General features: G+C 46.9%; 1 long non-coding RNA gene across 1 annotated transcript; it reads left to right on the forward strand.

The window, feature by feature from the left end:
• Positions 1-154: 154 nt before the first annotated feature.
• LOC306812605 lies at positions 155-2,399 on the forward strand. Its single transcript, XR_013776883.1, has 3 exons — positions 155-311; positions 1,490-1,775; positions 2,125-2,399. It is a non-coding gene; the product is annotated as an uncharacterized lncRNA (long non-coding RNA).
• Positions 2,400-17,421: the final 15,022 nt, after the last annotated feature.

A 17,421-nucleotide genomic window follows, 5' to 3' on the forward strand; every position in this document is an offset into this window, starting at 1 on the left:
CCGGCCCCGCCGCCCCGGCCCCGCCGCCCTTCCAGGGGGCCCCGCCGCGGCCGGGGGGAGCGCCCCGCCGGCCCCGCGCCGCCTCCGCCCAGCCCCGAGCAGCCCCGCGCCCCCGGCTGATGCACCGCAATGAACGCCAAAGGGACACCCCCGCCCCCCGCCCCATCTCCCCCCGAAGAGCGGAGGGAAGGGGGGCTCCCCTGGAAGGCAGCCTTTCGGCCGGGAAAACCGCTCGGACGTTAAAAAATGACGTTGTGCCCTGTTTTGCTGCAAGGAATTAGGAATTATTGCTGTTACTGTTGCGCTCGGAGGTTCGTCGCGTTGTTATTCAAACTCTGGCTGCAGTGAGGTTGCAGCGTATCATCCACAGACTCCGCTAAACCCAGCCCATTAGCGCTGAGGCTGCAATAAAACGAGAATTACACCGATCCTTGTATGAACATCGATGCATCCAGCCGCAGTAACTTTAGTAATAATCATATTCAGGTGCATAAAATAGTTACAGGGACAATCCTCTTTCGTGTCTTTCGTGAGTAAAGCTATTAAAGTTTTGGAATAGATATTCTTTGCTTTGCATATCCAGGGAAATGAAAAAGCTAGTGAGATTTTTGTTGTGTTTGCTTTTGTGTTTAGTTTGTTGGGGGTTTTTTGTTTGTTTTGTTTTATTTTTCCCTCTTGTTGGGACATTTTCCCTTTTTTCTTTTCTTTTTTTCTTTTCCCTTTTTTTTTTTTTTTTTTTTTCCCTCAGAACTAAATGGGGTGACGTGTTCCCTTGAAACAAATAGAAATAGAAACGTTCCAGCTTAAAAGAAATAAAAGTCAATGGGGCAGATTTCACTGTGTAGGAGACTAAGATCTCAAACTCATTCTGTTTTGGGCAACGGAGAGAAGGAAATTCGTGATATAGTTGGCCTGTGTCACAGCCTTGGAGGTCCTGTTTGGGCCGTCGAGTGGCACAGCTGAGATTTCTGATCGTAATCTGAAACGGAAATAGCTGCCATTTAGGAGACGTAACCGTTTCCACTATCGCATTTTACCTACCCGTAAAATGCAAATTTATCGCTAATTTCAATAGCTGTTTCGTCAGAGACTGTGAGGAATGGGCTGATTAATAAATAAACCCTAGAGATAAATTATCCCTTCGAATAAGGTTATCAGCGTTAAAATTGTAAAAGTACTTTCCAGACGTGAAAAATTAGGTATGTGACAGAAAGATAATTAATTCAAGAAAAAAATAAAACAGAAACGGAACCGCCGTAGGAGCACTAACTCACTCCACACTGGAAGAGATGGCAACTTGTCTGAGAAAAACTCGTCACTACGAAAAAAATTGCCCTGTAGTTGCTGTCGTTCTGAATTGATAGGAGAGCAGAAAATGCTTAATGCCTGTCACCGATGAACAGTGCTGCGGAGTTAGTTTATCTTTACATTAAATCTGGGACATATTAACTGTTCCGTGGTCTAAAGTCTGTCTGCTCTGTCTTTCCAGCCGTGATTGAATCTGAAGGAAATCAGATGTGCGAGAGTGATCGAAACGTGCTAAGCTAGAGGATCTTGCAGGAGTTTAAACGCCGTCGCGGTGGAGATGAGATCGATAGAAGAGAGGAAGGAAGGAAATGGATGCTATCTGTCCGAGGGCGCTCCCGCAGCCTCCTCGCCCGCCCGCCCATCTCCGACGGTACCTTCCGCCGCCCCGCTCTGTGCTCCCGCCACCCGCCGGCTCGTACACGCCGCCGCCCTCGGTGCGCCGGCCCCGGCGGGGCCCGCGGGAGCAGGTACCGACCCCGCCGCGGCCCGGGACGAGGAGGGCGCGCTCCGCGGCGGCGGGGCCCGGGTGCGAGCGACGGGGGACGCGGGGCTTTAGGGTGAGGCTGGGCTACTGGAGAAACTCGGCGCGACCGCGGAGTGCGGGGCCGGCCCCGAGAGGCCGCCGGGACCTGCCGGCATAGGGCGAGTTGCCCCGCTCCTCCGCCGGGCTCTCCGCGGAGCTGCGCCGAATGAGCGGCTGCGGCGCGCAGGCAGGCGCGGGGACGAAGCGGCGGGGGTGCCGCGGAGGTCCCGTAGAAGCCTCTTGGCACGGGGTTGTTGATCCTGCCCGTTTTTTATTCTTTTCCCTCCCTCCAGAGCCTGCTGCTGCGCGATCCCGCCGAGGAGACCCTGACCCCTTGCTCCGCACCGCTCCGCACCGCTCCACGCCGCACAGCGGGGTGCGCGTAGCTGCCCGCTCTACGGCGGATGGACGGATCGCCCGGAGTGTTTTTATTTTGAGAGGAATGCCCCTTGTTTTGAGGTTTTTTACTCTTCCCTAGATTTCTGTAGGTTGCTATGTGGCATGTTGTTTTCATTTCTTGAGTTTTTGGAATAACTGCTTGGATTTAAATTTATCGAACAACCTGTTATCCATATGTCTGTCCGATTAATTTTTTATGGGATGATGAAAGAGAGAAGACTCTATATATATAGTGATCTGCTAATGGAATAATATATATATCCAAAACACCTTTCTGGGGTTACTTTTATTTCCGGACTTTAAAACGCAGTCTGGGTTCTTAGGCAATTGGTGAGACAGAGTTTATTTGATGTAGGAGAGTCACATATTTAGACTTCGGAGGTGGGGGGGTTTGGGGGGGGGGAATTGTTTTCCACCAGAAAGATATTTTCCTGTCTTCCCTTCGAAAACCTTGAGTGATATTTACTGGAAGGTTATGGCCACGATCTGCCATTCACAGTGTAATTTTTGCAGATCTTTTCTAACATTGAAGCCGGGCACCAACAGAGAGTGAAATATCTACAGGGTCCTTTTCCCTTCATAGAAGTGGTCACTAAGGAAAACATATTTGTATCATTAGCCTCTTCTTCCCTCCGCCCCCCAAGTGAGCCTAATCGCTTCACCCTAAGGAGACGTGGCGTGCAAAACTGACAGCAAAGAGCTGACGGTGGCTAGTCAGTCAAACATTGTCAACTGCAGAAAAAAATATAGGCGGTGAGAAAGTAGTCTGTAAACCCGGTTTCTGTACATCCCAAGTGCACCTTCGCCCCCGTCCCTCTCCCTTGCCCTTGCTTGCGGCTGAGCGTGTGTCGGGGGCCAATTAGCACTTCCAGCTCTCCTATAACAGGGTGAACAGCAAGCCTAGGGCGACTGTCCCAGGGATACAGAGGATCCTCAGAAGGCTTGAGAGAAGATTAAGTCTGGCTTAAATTTAAAGAAGGCAAGAAAGCCCCGTGGAGCCCTCACGTCCCGCTCCGCTGGGGATCCTCCGGCCGGGCTGCCTTCCCTGCTGCCAGGTGGGCTGCAGCCCGACGGAATAAGTGGCACTAGAGGGGAACGGTGGTCCGGAGCGGTGGCAGGGCTCTTTATTGGTTTCCGATGAGAACGGGCCGGCCCCTGCTCCCGCTTGTGCCTGTCACCTTCGTCGGGCGCAAAACGAGCGCGGCTCACAGCGCGGGGCGCAGGGGATCCCGGCTGATCCCACGGCGGGCCCAGGCTCGCGGTGCCCGGGCGGCCGTGGGCAGACTCCTGGTATTGATCCCGGGGCCTGTCCCGGGCACTCACCGCCTCGTGCGCCCGCCCGACGGGTTTAACCGTGCGGCCGAGCCCGAGCAAGAGGGAGCGGGGTCGGTTTCCCGGCACTTGAGACTCGCCGGGTTCAAACTCATAACTGGGCTGACGGGTCCCAAAACAAGCGGATGACGAGGCCGCTCTGTACCCAGCTTCCAGGACCGCAGAACATGCACATCCCGTTCGGTGCTCCTAGCTCAGGAGCCGGGAAAAGGGAACAGGGGAAGAGAGGGGAAGCCCTCGCGCTCTCCCGGCGCACAGAGCCCTTTGTCGCCTGGAGTGACCCCGCTTTAGCCTGAACCGCGGGGAACCTCGCTGCGGTTGTCGCCGGTCCCGCCGAAGCCAAGCCCAAGCCCAACCTGCCAGGCAGCGCTCAAACAGCCGCCGCGAGTGGGGTTAGGGGAGGGCTCATCGATGCGGCGTGGCAAGTTTTGTTCCCGCTCCAGAACCGCGGGACGGCCGCGCACCGAGGGTGGCGAACGGGTCGGGGCCGGCCCGCCGCAGCCGCCGACGGGACACGCGGTCCGGCGGCAGGAGCGCGTCCCCCCCGAGCCGCGGGCACCGGCCTTTCCCCGAGCCCCTCGGCCCGGCCAGCCTCACCGGGCCCTACCCCCGCAGCCTCAGGTCTCGTTTTAAAACTTAGGGAAAAAAAAAATATATATATAGTCGCTCCCCTGCTGCGGTGTATAAATAAGATCCGCGTACGGAAATAAACGCTCAGCCAACCGACCGGCTTTCCGGACGGGTGAAAATGCTGAGGAACTACATTACAGCATTGAAAACACAGTTTAAAGGCATCCATGTTAAAATTATAAACATTCTGGTGATTGCGTTTTATAGCGCTTATATTACTATCTCAATTCCTAAGTCAACAGCTACGAGTATGAATAATTTTTAAGGAATTCTCCAGTCTTTATTATGCTGCTCCCACTTATATTTATTGTTCGTTTCAGACAAACGATTTTTTAAAATAGCCTTTTCATTACTTCAGTCACAAAATAAGCATTTGCAAACGCTAAATGAGGGTTAAAGAAATCTCTGGGTTCACTTTTTAATTTTTAAAATAAATTTAACTCATATTTCCATTATTTTCTCAGGAAAAAATTAAAATATGTATGGGAAAAAATTAAATCAGGTAGCATTAAATCACTGTAGTTTAGGATAGAGCCACTAACTGGAAATATTTATGTTTGCGGAGCTGGGATTTCGGCAATAAAAAGATACAGTATATCCCCTTTTTATCATAACGCGAGTCTACGAGAACATTTATATCATACCGTTGTAAGAAATGATGTGTAGTTAAACAGCATTTTTTAAGCAGGGTTTGTGTCTTTTTATGGCAACCTTCGGTCTTTAGTCAGGGCTAGTTCTCATATTACATGAAATGTACTTTAAGAAGTACTACCTGCTCCAGCTGTCCAGGAAAAACTGAATTATGGAACTAGGAAACATATGGCAGTTGCATATTGCACGAGTAAGGTACATATGAAAGTTATAAATTTCTTTTTTAAGTAACCATTGTAAACGCATTTTTATAGGTTTCACAGTATGTATTACATCTGTAATTTTAATTTTTGCAATATACCTTTTTAAAGATATCTATGTTTTCTGTACTCTGGGAAAGGAAATGCAAAGCGACGTTTACACGTTAAAAAATGCTGCAAGCAAAACAAACAAGACAGGTAAATAAACGGGAAAGCTGAGCTTCCTTACAATGGAAAGGACACTATGCCATCTATTGGCAAAGCAGTTATTTACAAAGCCAAGGGTACCCAAGCGGGTATTTTCTGTTCTTTCAATATTCCGGAATGTCCCAGTTGCAACTTTCGAGTATTATAACAAATAAATAAAGACATTTCCACGGAGGTCCAGGGAATTTAAAAAAAAAACCATAAATAAAATAAAATAAAATAAAATTAAAATAAAAAGAAGAAGAAAGCAATACAGTTCGTGACTTTATACCTCACAAATTAGGTCATTAACTCACAGGGGATTTTGCAGCTAATTGCGAACTCCCTTCTGCGAGCGCCTGATTAGAAGAGGTTTAACTTCTTCGATTATTTTATTACTGAACAGTGTCAAAGAATTTTTTTTTCTCTTGTCTTTTTTTTTTTTTTTTTCCCCTGCGTTTTTAACGCAAGGTTACTTAAGGACTTTATGGCCACGAAACGGCCCAGCAGGCTGCTTCGGAAGCTGACCTTAGGGTCTCTGCTCAGTCCAAACGCTGTGCGGGTGTGACTGCAGGATCGGGCCTCCTTTTCCGCGCCTCGCAGGGCTCCCCGAAACACGAGTCTGGCCTGCGAGGCGCCCTAAGGCTCTGTGGGACACGGGCGAGGGGCGGCGGGGCGGGAGGTGCGCGGAGCAGCCCCCGCTCCGACGGATCCCGCGGGCAGCGCTTGCTCTCGGCGACAGAAAAGCTTATCCCGCAGGAGAGAGCTACTAGTGCTTTTCCTGCTTCCAGAGAGGCGAGGGAGAAGATGATATTTCACCATGCGATATAAATAAACCGAAATAATCGGACAGATGTGAAGGGAAGAGTCAATTTTTCCTGATCCGAGCGTAGACCATTTTCTGAACGAAAGTCCCTGTCTCTCCGTCTTGGATTGGCTTTCTTCCTTATTCTCTCACTTTCTAAGGACTTGACTTTTTCCCTGCCATGACTAGCCCACTACTGCTCGGAGGGAAACACGAGAGCCCTTTGTTTTAACTTCCAAAGTTGTAATCTCTCTTTCCCTGTCCCGCAGAACCCAGTTTGGCGCTTCTCTCGTAGATGTGTGAGTGGGGGGAGGGCGGGGGAGAGAAATTCCTGGGAGCACCTGTATTTCTCAGCTAGAAAGGTTAATCTTTCCCCACAAACAAAAAGAAAAAAAAAATCCCTAAAATAAAAAAGCACAATCCCCTCAGTCTAAAACCAGACCCCAGAGGACAGGAAAATATAAAATCCAGACCCTGCACTCATATCCTTTTACTGCTCTTCTCGGTGTGAACGTGTGAGTAGATGGTGTTTTACAAAGTTGTCTGAATTTCATGAAAGGCCGTTCCTGTGTTTATATGCGAGGGGAATTGCACTGTCTCTCTGACTGAGACGCACCTTCGCCGATTGGTCTTTACCCGAGCAGTGGGACGCGGCGCCGGGAGCCCGAAGGCTTCGCCTCGCAGCCTCACGCCCGGATTTTCGGATCAGCCCCGCGCATCTCTGCTGCCGAGGGACCGAAAACACGCACTCCAGGGGCAGCACTCGTTTTTTGCTTTTATTTTTCCTTCCCTACAAACATCCCTGAAGCCCAGGCGAGCCGCGGGCTGGCGGCGGCCCACATCTGGGAACGGGGATGGGGCACCGCGCACTCCGGGACCCGCCGCGGCTCCCGCGGTCCCCTGTCCGGGCTGGACCATCCCCACGGCCCGCAAGCGCTCCCTCGGCTTTTTGGGGACAGTCTGCCTGGGAACGGGACACCAAAGAAGCGGCGAGCGAGCGCGTCATAGGAGCTGTCGGAGGAATAGGCAGGCTTTAGGGTTAGAAAGGCATCGGTGAAGGAGAAAACTCAGCTCCATCTAGGCAGCACTTTTTGAAGAAGGCATCAAACAGGCTTCGCTGCCGTGCAGCCCACGCACGTCCCCGTCGCCCGCTGCAGCGAGGTGCCGGCCGAGCCCCTGAGCACGGCCCGATTCACCTTGTACCTGAATGAAGGGATTTGGCTCGGCAAAATTAAATTTCTCCGCAATTAGCCAGACCAAAATGCATTCAGAGTAACATCCAAGAGATCATTTCCCCCGAGTTACCTATCAAGTGTCGCATAAAGATATATGTTTTCAATATATTGTTCTTTCGATGATGTGCTGAAAGGGAGACAGTTATTAAAACTGCGCGAGCACTCTGCTCACAATTAACCGAGGAGCGGGGCGAGGACGAGGCGCTAGTGGGAACTCAAGAAAAGCGGGGCTTTAAAATCGCTGTCCTCTAAATTTGGCGTGGGTAAAATCCCATGACGCCTTTTTAGCAATAAACAAATGCCTCTGTCTACATCCATGCACATATACATAATAACATAAATCTGTATGTATGTCCAAACACATATACACACATACATGTATATCGACTGCACTATTCTATATTAAATGTAGACATGCCTTGCGCTCCAGATTCTTTCAGTCATTCATGTAGATAAATTCAACTATTTCCTTCAGTGTTTTCTTCTTTCACTCTATTCTTTTTTTTTTTCTTCCTTTTCCTACTTTTTCCCCCCTTCCTTTCTCCTTCTTTCTCTTTTCCCAGTGGAAAGCGCACAGTAAGTGTGAAATATACATCATCGCCAGAGGAATTTGTCTTGAAAAGTCCTCTCAGCCCCCTGGTGTTCAAAGACTAAAGGATGATTATTGATTATTGCACTAGATCAGAGCCCGCGTTAAAGGCCAGGAGAACGGAATGGCCGGGCTGTGAGGTACCCGCGCTACCCGCGGCTCTCGGGGCCGCCGCGCTCCCCGCCCGCGGGTGCCGGCAGGAGCCGCGGTGCCGCCCGACGGCTCAAAGCCCTTGGGCACGGCCCGTGCTCGCCCGCGGAGCCCCGCGCAGCTGCTCTGCTCTCCCCAGCCCCGCTCCGGCCGGCTCCTCTCGTCCAGGGCCGGCAGCAAAGCGCCCGTCGCGTCCTGCAGCAGCGCGGCGGTGCCGTCGGAGCTCCGGTGCGAGTGCCCGGGCTGCAGAGACGGGCCTGAGATGTGTGAGTGTGTATATACACATATGCACACACGCATCGAGAGGGCTTCAGCTGGGTGCAAGAGGCCATGCATTTAGAACGATGAGCTCTCTGACATGCTTGGCTGTTCTTACCACACTCATGTACCTGCTCCACGGAAAGTTTCACTCAAGGGGCTGAAGGGAATGCTGAGGTGTGGGACGGAGACTGAGAAACCCACTGGCTGGAGAGCACAGCGGCAGCCTCAGTGCCAGGGTGTGCTGCGGGACGAGATGAACGCCTCAGCATCCCAGTACAAGCACCCCGCTCCAGGGCATGTGAGGGGTATGCCGCATCCCTCCCCTTGCCTGGCCACGGGGCTCTCCCGGGGCTTTGGGTACCCCTGGCCTCTACCGCCCGAGATGCTCCTCGAGATCGGGTCAAACTTCCTCGCATGCCTTGGAAAGGGCGAGGGATTAACTGGCGACTGCGAGCTCTCGAGAGTCATTGCTTTATTGCCCAATGCAAAACAGAGAGAGCATCTTTTGTCCTTACAAATTGACCAGCAGTGAGAAAAGATAATGCTGAACGTGCTTCATCCATCTGGATCGTGATGGTGCTGTTTAGGAGGGGGGTTGTGGACGGCATATAGAAGAGGAGCCTTGGAAAGCACCGTGATCTTGGACATTAATTTACAGCAAATTTTGTCTTGTATATAAACAGAAAATCACGTACATTGTGGAAAACTTCAAAACGCATTTTAAATTTTATTCTTTTTCTCTTCCTTTGGGCTGCAGACGCTTGAATTCATGACAATCAAGAGGATTTTCTTTATGAATAAGAACATCAACAACCCCATTGTGTCCTGTCACAGTATCCTAGTATTTCTACATCCTCTCTGAGGTTCACTTTGAGACTTGGAGGAATGTGATCTGGGAATTAGGTTTTGGACCATTTTGTTTCCATTTTGCAAATGCAAAGATGCTACAGTGGAACACACAGTGGTTTCTATTTCTTCCTCTCTGTAGGCATGTTTAACTCTCATTGACACTGATGTGAGTTATGCACATGTCTAAAGAGGAGAAGGCAGTCTTAGATCTTTTTCTCATCGTTTACATGAGATCAAAAGAAATCAAATAGAGTTAATGAAGGGCCAGATGGTGCTTTATTTGTGCTCTGGAAGAGCACAGTACAAGAGAATGGGAAGGAATATCTATAGTTTAACCTGGCAAAGAGGAGGAAAACTTACTATCTCATTTAATGGGCGCTGAAGCAAGTATGCCATATCTTCAGAAGTGGGAAAGGTTTGCTTGTTTTTTCTCCCTCAGTAGATTTTGGATGCAGGGCTAGGGTTGTTTTTGGAAGGTGCCGATTGAAGGGATTCCAGACTCTGAAATCATTCACATTTTGACTTTTTTGGAAACACAAATTTCTTTGGACCGGGCAATCCTTCAGGTTTTGCTTTTAAGCTGTAGGATATGGGTGCTCCTCTAGTCCATGGAAAATGTGTAATCTAATCTGCTATGAGGAGGCAGGGCTGCAGAAGTAGAAGAGCCTTTGATTTGGATCCTCACTGTGAGCAAGAGTTTGGCAGGAGAAGCACAGGATGCAGTAAACTTTACCAACTGTGCACAGAGAGCAGCTCATATCCCAGAGGATGCAGACAGGGCCAGGACCATCCTGTGCTGTGCCTCTGTGCCATCTCTCAGCCCTTGCACCTGGCTGCTGGGTTTGAAGCTCAAGCTGCTCCCAGGATCTTGAGGGAAGAGACTGTAGCACTAGGCATAGCTAATGACAAATTACCTTTACCCTTGCTGATGGTTGGATTGTCTGGAAAAGGGATGGAAAGCGTGTTTCCTCTGTAGACCTTACACTGATCCTGGCAGGCTCTCTCTGATTTAGAATGCCCTAAAGGGTCCTAATTGGTAAATATGAGGGAAAACAAAAGTTTTACAGAGGATTACCCTGTCTGTGTTGATCTTGTAGGGATGAGTCTGTGGGGGCAGTAGAGGCCATCTTATTACTTGTTCTCTGTACATCCCACCATTGTTTTAATGCATGACTCACCTATTCGAGGATAACTTAGCAGCAGACCACAGATTTCTCAATCGCTCGATGTCCTGTGTTGGTCTTGCATGATATTGTAAAGCCAGTTGACTAAAAAAAGTCACTTTTGTGTTACTCCCTAAGGCTTCTTTTGTTGACAAAGAAGCTCTCTGGATTTGGAAGTCTTTGCAGTGGAACTGAAGGCCTGGAGGCTTTCCTGTTTTAAAAGCAATGGGAAGAGATGCAACTAACATCTGTACATTTGTTTAAGGGTGCCAGAAGTTTTTTGTGTTTATGCTTTCTTCTCAGAAAATTGTGTCAAGACTACTTTAATAGCAGTACAGCCACATCTACTCTTTGCCCCCTGGTACAGACCTAACACTACAGCTCCAGCTGACATTATTTCCACCTGCTTTAAATGTGTTCATGTGCCTCTAATCCTGTGTGCAGCTTCACATTTGTACCCATTTCCTGTATTTTATAGGCACATGTGGTATGTCGAGGTTTGGAAATGTAAGCCCTCATTTTGTGCTGCTAGTTTTTTAACATTCATTTTCCCTGGCTGTACTCACTTACTTAAAAAAAAAAAAAAAAATCCAAAACAAAACAAAACAAAAATCCCCAAAATACAACAAAACAAAAATCACCAAACCAAAACATTTTTTCCCTGTTGAGATTTAAACAAAACTTTGAGAACTTCCTTGCTAGTTTATATATTTAGCACTTTTATTGAGTGAGTGTGCAGTAATTTGGTGGGTTTACTAAGTAACTTGACAGTTAATGGGATACATCTGCAATAGATTCCAAAATAACTGGCTGCTTAGAAATATGGAAAAGACTAGAAATTTCACTCCTTTCTGTTCTTGTAAGAAATTCCTATCTGCTCCAGCTCCACAGAAGTCAAGATTCCATTTAAGTTCCATGTATGTTAAGAGCTGCTACCAACAATAATGAAACTAATTAGAGCTGACTCTTCCAAACTTTCTACTATATTAGAAAAATATTATGAATTTTAATCTAAAGTATTTAAGAATCCAAATGAAAAACACACAAAACTATGCATACACCTGGAGCTACACGGTGGCTTTATGAGGCTCGAGAGCATAAAAAGCCCCTTAGCCACCAAAGAAAGAGCCCAGACTTCATTTTCCATAGACAAATTCAGCTGCTTTGTGTCAGTGACCCCTACTTGTGTGTGTACTCTCTCCTGTGCAAAGGAGAAGTGCAGCAAAGTCAGTAATCCTTCAGCTGGGCCACCATGGACCAGAAGGGCTGGGAACCCTTTGGTGTTAGGGAATGTAGACTCAGTCAATTAGGGATGGAAATGTCTAAGAGGAAAACCCTAACCAGCAATCCCATATCCCTGGGAAAATTTCTGCATTTCCTAGACTGACTTCTTCATGACACAACAGCCAAAACCTATTCCACCCTTTAAAGTGAGGTTGATTTTTAGGGATAGCCCCACTACAGGGAAGCCTATGGTAGTGTGAATCCATAGGAATGATGGGGGAGGAAAACCAAACATTCATGCTGAAGATTCAAATTTTGAGTGGATGTATCTAGAGTCCTGTGGTTCCAGAGGGAATAAGAAAAGGAAAAAGATGAAAGAAACTGAGCAGAGTTACTGTGCCTGAGTAATTTTCTCTGTGAGGGGGTTAGTTGATCTAATATCTTCACTACATCTCAATTAACTTTCATTTACCAAATTTCAGATGGCTTCAGATGGATATTTCATGTTAATGGAGATGAGGAGTTTTGATAAACAGCTGAAATGTCACAATGCCCTTCATGACATTGATGTGTCTAGATTTTTAATGCCTACATCACTTTTCACTTCTTGGAGTTAAAAAGTTTGTAAAAGGAAGACTCTGCTTGGATTCCTTCTGCAGTTTGTGAACAAATTCCCTGTACTGTTTTGCCAAATGTTGTTTAAAGCCACGACATGTGTCTGTTTATTCATTAGAATTCAACAGAAGGGTAGACACATAGTGCTAATGTTTATGTTCCAGTTAAGGAATTCATCTATGTTGCCTCACTTAAAACTATTCTCATCACAGAAAATGTAAGTCCAAAGTTGATTTATCAGGTTTAAATTTAAGAAAACTATATTGTCAGAACAACCACACATTCCTTTTTGCACCACTTTTGAAATCTGTTTCCTATTACCATCTCTGCATCAGACAAATACAACCAAGTTATTTACAGGCTGTGAAAGATACTAAATCTTTTCTGAGTAATATTACACTGGATCACAAATTCTCACTTTTAATAATAATTGACAACAAAGTAAAGCTAAGGATATTCACAATTAGTAACAACAGCACATAATGCTCTCCCAGCGCCTTGTATCTCTAAGACCCAATGCAGACGTAAGCTGCTGAAGTCTCATTAACATTTACTTTGGAAGGATGTTAAGTATTGTTATCTCCTATTTACAGATGGTGAAAGAGGCTCAGTAGGATTGTGACTTGCCTAAAAAAACTCAGAACAGTTTAATTGCAGAAGTAAGACCAGAACTCTCCAGCTCTTGGCTCCTACTTGTGCGAGAGAGCGAAACACATTTTTAAGAGCATCCTGTGACTTAGGAATCCCAGTTCCAGCACACACCAGGGCTTGAGCGGCGCTGGGGCAGTGCAGCTCCTCAGGGGCGCCTTGGGCTCCCGGCTCCCATTAACTTTGAGTGATTTTGGAGCTCTTGAAAACTCCTTTCAGTCCGTGGAGGGAAATGCACAACACCTGTGATTCATAGAAGCGGCGCTGGTGCTGCAGAGCAAAGCGGGAGCGACAGCCAGCTCCACGTGCGGCTCGGTCACATCCAGAAGCTGCAGCGCCGGGTGCTGAGCCTGTGCTCCAGCGCTGGGGAGCCGGGGGAGCCGGCAGCACGCTGCCAGCCCTTCTCACTGACATGATTTTCTCGGGAGCAGAGCCAGGAAAGATCTAAAGACACAGTTCCAGCCCTCTAATAAATTTCAGCTCTGCCTTTGGGAGGAAGCCCTCCTTGCCTGGCCCCTTGTGCCTTGCCCCTACACCTTTAGGAGAAGGGAGCAGCTCAGGTGGATGCACATCCCCGGGCTTTCTTCCTGGCCAGCCTCTGCTGCCAGCTGTGAACGGGAAAACTGGGAGTGGGAAGATGGGCAGGGAGCAGTGGAAATCCCTGCAGAATGTCCCAGCAGTGCATTGGTGTGTGTGTGATGGGAATGTAAGAGTGGGGAACTGCATGCAGCTAGGGAAGCACCCCCTTGGTCAGGAAATGCAAAGTGAGACAGAGCTGGGCAGCAGGGGCAGGCAGATCTGGGGCAGGTGAAAAGGAGCAGGAAGCAGCATCTCTTGTTAGGTGCAAAAGTGCACTGGTGCAAGACATGCAGGTTGTATAATGAAGCAAAGGCCAGGAGAAGTCATCAGCATTCTAATGCCCAAGGACCTGTGACAACCATTTGTGTTGGGATTGGGATTGAAACTGTCTGTGCAGCTCCCACCCCATGCAAGCAGCCTTGCACTACCATGCACATCACAGCCTTTGGAAATGGGAAAGTGACAGGAATTCAGGCTCAAAGTCATCACACATACATGTAGGTATCTGGCAGTGTCTGTGTCTTGCTGTTATCCAATTTGTCAATTTTTCCCTCTGTCAATACCTATGTACAACTGACAGGAAGCCTGGAATTACAGTGGTTAGAGCTGAGGAGGAAAATTTCTTCATCCTCAGGAAAGAGACTGGATGTTACATGAAGCTGATGTTGCTTCCTAAAAACACTGCTGAGAAGTGAAAGAAAACCTTGGATGAGGGGAAGGATGCTGAGGCATGTGCAGGGAGCTGGGCAAGTGCCAGCTCTGGAGAAGGCAGAGCATCCCTGCAGCCTCAGAGGGGGTGCAGCCCTCCTTTGACAGCCAGATACTGAGCCTTGATTTTCATGGCAGGGTTTTAGATTTGCTTCCTTGGCTATGAATTTTGGCCTCAGACAATGCTCAAAGGGATGCAGAAACCATTTACAGTACAGTCTCAAATTTGTGTCTATGTTTAGAAATGCTCAACAGCTTCATCACATTAAAGCATTTTAGGAAGGTGTATAGCTAAGCAAATACTCACTGCTAAGAAGATCTTGAGGTAATTCTGAGCAAGTAAGAAAGGAGTTCCTTATGTGGGAAAGACTACTAGGCCAGAGGACCAACTTTCTGGGCCAAACCCCATTAAATTCAAGGGAAAAAATAACTTTTAGATGGCCTTGTTCCTACACTTAGAAATTTAATTGAATCTGGAATAGACTTTATAGACTGAGGCAGCATGAGATAAATTGTTCACTGCAGTGATGGCAAATGCAAGCAATGAACTGGCCAGCTGGTTCTGTCAGGGGTATAAAGAAAATCTAGTCAGGATAAATCAGGTAAAATATCTAGATGGTGGAATGTCACTCCAGGGGCCAGGATGGGGAAAGGTTAATGGTCTCTGAGAAAAAAAAAAGTTGTTTTTTAATGTCCTTTTTGCTTGAACATGTTCATGTCCCAGAGGCCTATTCTTTACATAATTGTGTTTGCACAAGATGAAGGGGGTACCAGAGCTTTGCCAGCTTCATGTAGCTCATTGCAAAATCCTTGAAAATACAGTTTAAAAATATTTATGCAGCGAAAAAAGCCATTTCACACATTTTGAATCAGCAGCCAGGTTTTAAAATAAACCAATCTGTCCTCAGAAATTAAAAGAAGAAGAAATAAAGATCAAAATTCACAGTTGGTGTAAATTGCCAGACTTTCAGTGAAGTCAATGCAGAGCTGCCAATCTAAACTAACAGAGAAACCAGTCCAGAAACCATGAATGTGATTTTTAAAGTCTTCAAAACAGAGTTTCCAAAACATTACTTGATTGCAGAGTACCTTGCAGAATGACAAAGCATGGGGTCAGTCTCCAGATACCCTAGGACAGAGAATAAATGGCAGCACTAGAGCTGAGGAATGTTAAATCCTTTAACACACAATTTTAAAAGAGCATGTGTCAATCAATAATTGCTTCTCCAATAAAAAATCTGGCACAATAACTAGTGTTTTCTCATGCTAAAATAGTTAAATATTTAACCAAATCCACTAAAGCTAATTGAATACTTTTTTTTTTTTTTTTTTTTTTTTTTTTTTTTAAACCATGCTTGACATAAATGAATGAACAAATGAGCTGTGGGCTCCCATGTCTCTCCAGGAGATCACTTAGCTGAACTGTGGAAAACTTTCTCAGACAGGCTCTGTTTGGTGACATCTCTGTAACAATTTCTTAGGACACTGTACAATTTTTAAAGGTATATCTGAGAGGCAGAAGTTGGGAGCATGCACATCTTCTCTGCCTTTTGGATGTGAAAGGGTGATCCTGGAATCCCAAGAGGGAGCATGAGCCACTTGTTGGTTACCCTAAGCCATTGAAAGTCTGTCTTTCAGAGAAACTGTGACTAGATTATTTTTGTTGAAAAACACGCTGATGTTGATGCATAGATCAGATATTGTCTTAATTCTTCTGCAAGGGCTACTATGACCTCCCCTCTGCTTTATGTTTCATCCTATGACTTTTCTTTCCAGCAGATTTCTTGAGGTTGTGAAAAGGAGTGTGAAAACCTGCCCTCAGCATGAAAGACTGGATGTTTGAAGACAGGCATGGCTAGTCTCCTCCAGCTCAATTCCTTCAGTTCCCCTGCAGGCACATGTCAGTGATGCTGCCATGGCAGGGCACTTTGGCCAAAACCCACAGCTGTGCAACCCAATGGCACCTCATTCCAGGCTCTGGGTGCTGCTATATTAGCATTACTGTCCCACAATAATAACAAGAGTGCATGTTTTATGAGAATTTCCAGAGTGTTGGGAAAAGCAGTCGTGTTGGAAAGGGAGGACTGAGCTTTTGGGCTGAAAGTTGCCCAGTGCAGTTCAAGGCAGGCTCCTCAGACCAGGTCCCTCAGGTGACAGAACCTGGCATAGCCTTGCTGTGTTCATCAGGTCAATCCTGATGCATAAGGATTAAACAAGAGCTGACTGTGCTGAATTTTCTTTTTGTTTACTCCAGTGGTTGCCACCAGGCAGCCCAGAGGCTTTGCAGGCCCCTCTGAGGGCATGGGAAAATCAGTGTGTTTAGCTTTCCTGGGCTGAGCACTGGGCTCAGCTGGAAGTGTGGACCTTGGGGTTAGCCTTACATCACCAGAGGTGGGTGCATAAGCCTATCCTCTGACTTCTGCCAGAGCTAAATTTAAATCCCTGATGGGATTAAATGAGTTCTGTGGCAACACAGTGATGAGTAGGAAAGGGAATGAGAAATTAAAAAAAAAGGAAAAAAAAACCCAAAAACAACAAAAAGGAAAAACAAAGCAGGGAGGAAGAGAACACAGCAAAGACATGTCAAAACTGGAGAAAACAAGACCTATTTGCAGTCAGCAGTTCAGAACATGGCCTGGAGGGGCACCAAAGGCTTTGTGCCCTTGCTCTCAGCTGGGGAATGTCCACCTGCCTTTGGTGAGGAGCTTGCACCAGCCACAGCTGCTTGGCTGAGGAGCAAATTGCTTTCTCAAGCCCCTTAACTCTTCAGAGAAACAAAAATTTTGCTCTTAAGTGTATGTGAGGTGCCTAGAAGAGGCAGGTCCCAGTCACTGAGACCTCTGAGCAAGACAGCTAATACTGAATATTGCTTTCTAGGTCAAGGTCTAACATGGCCATATTGTCCTGGTCAACACTTATTTATGCAATCCTACTTATGCATGAGAGGGCTGAGACACTTAAGCTTTACAGGAAAACATCCAAGGGGAAAGATTTATGTATTTGCCACAAAAAATCCCCACCAATTCTTGTATTAGATGAACTTGGACTGCTTTATATTACAGAAATAAATGTATCCCCATGGAAAATGTGTGCAGATATTTGCATTATTTGTATGGCATTCTGCTATCTGGCTGCATGTGCACTGTATATTTAATGCATGTTTTGCAGTAATATGTTTGTTGCATAATGTTGGATAAAGTCACTAATAGAGATTTAATAGGTGCACAGTATAAAACTCAGCCTTCTAATTTGCCATCATCATTTTATCTTCAGCTATAACTAATAGTTAGTTAATAATAAGAAACATCTCTGTCCCAGTTAGTCTCAAAGGAGTTTATTAAGCAGATCTTCACTTTAAAAAAAGCT

Source organism: Erithacus rubecula (genome assembly GCF_903797595.1).
Source record: "Erithacus rubecula genome assembly, chromosome: 2".
NCBI classification, from domain to species: domain Eukaryota; kingdom Metazoa; phylum Chordata; class Aves; order Passeriformes; family Muscicapidae; genus Erithacus; species Erithacus rubecula.